The sequence below is a fragment of the Miscanthus floridulus genome, chromosome 1 (assembly GCF_019320115.1).
Source record: "Miscanthus floridulus cultivar M001 chromosome 1, ASM1932011v1, whole genome shotgun sequence".
NCBI classification, from domain to species: Eukaryota; Viridiplantae; Streptophyta; class Magnoliopsida; order Poales; family Poaceae; genus Miscanthus; species Miscanthus floridulus.
In genome coordinates this window covers 164,447,426-164,453,164 of record NC_089580.1, presented here as the reverse complement: position 1 = coordinate 164,453,164, position 5,739 = coordinate 164,447,426, and positions in this window count along the sequence as shown.

Genomic DNA, 5,739 nt, shown 5'->3' with positions numbered 1-5,739 from the left:
GTCTTCTTCAACTTCAAGAGGCGTGGAGTCTTCAGGAATAAAGCAAGCACATTCACCGCGAGGTAAAGTGTGCCCACTTAGTCCTCGAGCCTGACAGTAGATGACATAGTCATGTGGTGCCAGGGTCCAAAGTAGAAGAATAGTAAAAGACTAGCCGAGTAGGCAGCCAATCCTTGAGCAAAGCTCTGAAATGAGAGAGAGCACATTCACCGCAAGGTGAAGTGTGCCCACTTAGTCCTCGAGCCTGATAGTAGGTGGCGCAGTCACATGGTGCTAGGGTCAAAAACTTAAAAATGATAAAAAGATCAGTTGAGCAAGCAGCCAGTCCCCGAGCCATTTACAGAGATATCTGAAAAACCCAACTGTGGAGAAAAAACTAGAGTAACGGCTGTACAATAACTATTATCGAGCCTCAATAAATGGCGAAGAAGTCAGCGATTTATTCAGCGAGTGATAACCAATGGTAGCGATAAATTAGCAACGTGGGATGTGTTTGCGTGAAAGCCCATGTTACAGCCCAACAAGCCACGTCGGATAATTCAGAGGGGCGCAAATCATGGGAACGGTTTCCCAAAAACCCTTGAATGTGAAAGGGTGGGGAAAGTGCTTTATAACTACGCCGCCGCATCCCTCGTTCATACCTTTGCTACTTTGCCATTCCGTCTTCATCCTCAACCCTCACATTTTTAGATTCGCATCCACACATGCTCCCGATGCTAGTCCCTGTCTAGATCTGAGAGATGGCACCGAAGAGGAGAGCTCTGAAACCAAAGAAGGCGAGCCCAAAGAAGGCAGAAGCGGGAGCCAGTCGCGATGAAGAGTGGGTGCCATCACGCATGGGGGAAGCGGAGCTCGAGAGATTGGTGGAGGCGGGCGTGCTTCCTAACCGTGTCACCGCTGGATGGTGGCCAACCAATGGTGAGCCCTTCCCAATGCCTAACACTGATGAAGTTATAGTCTTTGAGGATTATTTCTGGCATGGGTTGAGGTTCCCTGTTCATCCTTTCTTACGGGATCTACTGGAGTTCTAGGCGATTAGTCTCTGCAATCTCCACCCTAACACCATATTACACATCTCGATCTTTATCCATTTCTATGAGACGTTTCTAGGGGTTCTGCCATACTTCAACCTCTTCAGACACCTGTTCTGGTTGAAGAAGAAGGGCAACGGTGGATCCAAGGTGGTTGGCGGCGTATCTACAGCTCTGGGATGGAATGGCCAGTGAGTACATTAATGTACCCCTGAACACTTCTCTAAAAGGGTGGAACTCCAAGTGGTTCTACATGAAACAAAGTCACCTTGCAATCCGCTACGACGTCCACCATATCCCGGAGAACCAGAAAAGCTGGTCAGAGAAACTGAATAGTGATGACATGGAACAAGTAAGGAAGCTCCTCGGCCTGGTTGAAGGCATAGAGATTAGTAGCGAACTAGTGGCGGCGAGCTTCATAGTGCGCCGAATCTAGCCCTGCAAGGAGAGGGCCCACCCGGGCTTTGACTACAGAGGTGATGATGACGGGACCTGGGAGAGGACAGAATGGCTGATGAAAGATGCTTGGTAGTCCACCGAGGGGTATCCCACGATGATAGATTTGTCATAGAGGTGAGCGAGATCAGGAGCGAGATGGTAATACAAGCACCAAGACACAAGATTTAGACATGTTTGGCCGTCAGTATGACATAATACTTACATCATGTGTTCTGATGTATTGCATTGAGATGTATGGATCATGTCCACTAGGGGACCCCTGCCTCTCCTTATATACTCTAGAGGGGCAGGGTTATAAGGAAAGTAGCCTATTTGGTACTATACAATATCTTACGATGCACACCGAGCAGCGCCGTGCACGCCTTGATCTTGTGGGCTGGGCCACCTCTGATGGTGTGGCCCATGTCTTGTCTTGTGGATACCGGGGGCTATACCCCCATAGCTAGTCCCCGAGCCTGACAGTAGGTGACGTAGTCACGTGGTGCTAGGGTCAGAAAGTAGAAGACCAGCCGAGCAGGCAACCATTCCCTAGGAGTAGCCACGAGATGAGAAAAGCGCACATTCACCGCAAGGTGAAGTGTGCCAACTTTGTCCCCAAGCCTGCTAGAAGACGAAGAATGAATCTTGTAGCAAGGTCAAAGAAAAAGAAGTCTAAAAGCTTGTCGATGTTGTTTGACATACGCGTATCAAGATCCCAGATGTGCTGCCCAAGATCAGCATCCTGATTTGAACAACATGGAGCAGCTTGATAGCACACCGATGAGACATAGCAAGATCCGAGCAGCGAGGGTCCTCGACATCGCTGATAATGACCGAGCACCGAGGAGCAAGGAGTCCCCAACGTCGCTGGTGATGACCAAGCACCGAGGAGTGAGGAGTCCCCAACGTTGCTGGTGATGTTCGAGCACCAAGGAGCGAGGAGTCCCAGGCGTCGTTGGCGATGTCCGAGCATCAAGGAACGAGGAGTCCCTGATGTCATTGGCAATGACCGAGTACCGAGGAGCGAGGAGTCCCTAGCATTGCTGGCGATGTCCAAGCACCAAGGAGCAAGGAGTCCCCGACATCACTAGCGATGACCGAGCATCGAGGAGCGAGGAGTCCCCGGCGTCACTGGCGATGAACGAGCACTGAGGAGCGAGGAGTCCCCGGCGTCACTGGCGATGATCGAGCACCTTGGAGCGAGGAGTCCCTGGCGTCGCTGGCGATGTCCGAGCACCGAGGAGCGAGGAGTCCCCAACGTCGCTGGCGATGACCGAGCACCAAGGAGCGAGGAGTCCCTGGCATTGCTGGTGATGACCGAGCACCGAGGAACGAGGAGTCCCTAATGTCGCTGGCGATGACTGAGCACTGAGGAGCGAGGAGTCCTCAGCGTCGCTGGCCATGACCAAGCACCGAGGAGCGAGGAGTCCCCAACGTCGTTGGCGATGACTAAGCACCGAGGAGTCCCCAGCATAGTTGGAGATGTCTGAGCACCGAGGAGTCCTCGACGAAGCTGGCGATGTCCGAGCATCGAGGAGTCCCCGACAAAGCTGGCGAGGACTGAGCATCAAGGAGCGAGGAGTCCCTAGCATCGCTGGCGATGACCAAGCAACGAGGAGCGAGGAGTCCCTAGCATCGCTGGCGATGACCGAGCACCGAGGAGCGAGGAGTCCCCGACGTCGCTGGCGATGACCAAGCACCAAGGAGCGAGGAGTCCCCGACGTCGTTGGCGATGTCCGAGCACGAGGAGTCCCCGACGTCACTGGCAATGACCGAGCACCTTGGAGCGAGGATTCCCCGGCATAGCCGGCGATGTCCGAGGAGTCCCTAGCGTAGCTGGCAATGTTTGAGCACCGAGGAGTCCTTGACGTAGCTGATGATGTCCGAGCACCGAGGAGTCCCTGGCATAGCTGGCGATGTCCGAGCACCAAGGAGCGAGGAGTCCCCAACATCGCTAGCGATGACCGAGCACCGAGGAGCGAGGAGTCCCCAGTGTCGCTGGTGATGTCTAAGCACCGAGGAGCGAGGAGTCCCCAGCGTCGCTGGTGATGACCGAGCACCTTAGAGCGAGGAGTCCCCAGCGTAGCTGGCGAGGTCCAAGCACCGAGGAGTCCCTAGCGTAGCTGGCGATGTCTGAGCACCGAGGAGTCCCCGTCGAAGCTGGCAAGGTCCAAGCACCGAGGAATCTCTGACGTAGCTGGCGTTGTCCGAGCATCGAGGAGTCCCCATCGAAGCTGGCAAGGTTCGAGCACCGAGGAGTCCCTAGCATAGCTGGCGGCGTCCGTGCGGTGAAGTGTGCCCACTTAGTCCTCGAGCACGAAGAAACCGAGCCTCGAGGAGTAACCAACATATCTAGCAATGAAGCATGAGCGACGAACAGTCTGGTCAACTGATTAGCGGCAAAGTGAGCATTGAGTAGAAGCGACCGATGAACAGTTCGATCAACTGGTCGGCGACGGAGTCCATGGACCAAGCGATCCGACCAGTTGATCGATGGTGAAGTCCGAGCACCAGGTGATCCGATCACCTAGACAATGATCCTGCAATACAAATATGTAGAACGGGTAGTACATGATGTACAAATATATGAACTCTAGAGAAAAATCAGCAATGGCAATGAAATAGCGTAAGTAGCTCAGCGATTAGTTGGTGTAAAGATGTATTTAATATAAACCGCCCAAATAGTTATTGTGTAGCTGAGTCTCCAGCCCTAGCTAGCCTATTAACCATAACGTAGAGCATGGAGCCCGTGCATGTGTAGGAGGAACATGCATCGCTAAGGAGCTGCGGCCGACCACCCATAACACAGAGGGTAGATGCTCGTGCACATGTTGGGAGGAGCCAGAGACAGGGCCGTCTCTGGAGGCATCCGAGCATCAACATGACTGTTCGGGGGTTCAGAAAATCGTTTGGAGAGTAAATATAGAAAAAATAGCTCGGTGAAACATTATGGTGATATACGGAGATTGAAGAATATTTAGAAAAATATTAAAGTGTGACTTAGCTTTAGACAGAATGATTGGTCAGTGGCGTATGGCGCTATCTAGTCGGTGAGAGGATGGACGTCTTCAACCTGGTCGGCGAATCTGCCCCTCAGGGCATGTTGGTAAGTGGCGGCGGCGTTGGTGAACCCAAAGGGCAGAGCCACAACTCCTGGAGTTTCCCGAGCAGCCTCCAATAGATCTAGATTGGAGGGTGGTCAGCGCTGAACCAGAGTGTCTAGAGCCGATTCGACGATGGAGAGGCAATCAGCGAGCTTCAGACCGACCCGATCGATAGATACGATCAGATTGTCATTGTTGATCTACCTCCTCTAGTAGCGAGGAAGCGGGTGGTGAGTTGTTGATGAAGGTGACCTCGGAGGTGGTTCCGAGATCGGATCTGCTGTTGCGGGGGCTGATGTAGCCAGCAATGAATCATCGCCATGGACTGACATGGATCTCCATGAGATCAATGACGAGAACGTATTGTTGATTTGAGGTCCATCTAGCTCGCCATGGATCAAGCACACACCCCTACCTGACACGCCAACTATCGACAAAAGATGCTCGGTCATCCACCGAGGGGTATCCCACGATGGTAGATTTGTCGTAGAGGTGAGCGAGATTAGGAGCGATATGGTAATACAAGCACCAAGACACAAAATTTAGACAGGTTCGGCTGTCAGTATGACGTAATACCTACATCCTGTGTTCTGATGTATTGCATTGAGATGTATGGATCGTGTGCACTAGGGGACCCCTACCTCTCCTTATATACTCTGGAGGGGCAGGGTTACAAGGAAAGTAGCCTATTTGGTACTATACAATATCTTGCGGTGCACGCCGAGTAGCGTCGTGCACGCCTTGATCTTGTGGGCTAGGCCACCTCTGATGGTGCGGCCCATGTCTTATCTTGTGGATACCGAGGGCCATTCCCCCATAGGATCACACAAGCCACGACCAATTTACTATAGTACCTTTTGGCTCTCCACTGGGGAAAGGTCAAGAACCCCTCACAATCATCTCAATTGGAGCTAGAGACAATCACCAACCTCTGCTCGATGATCCTCGCTGCTCCAAGCCGTCTAGGTGGTGGCAACCACCAAGAGTAATAAGAGAATCCCATAGCAAAATATGAACACTAAGTGCCTCTAGATGCAAACACTCAAGCAATGCACTTAGATTCACTCCCAATCTCACAAAGATGTTGAATCAATGATGGAGATGAGTGGAAGGGATTTGGCTAAGCTCACAAGGTTGCCATATCAATGCAAATGGCCAAGAGAGTG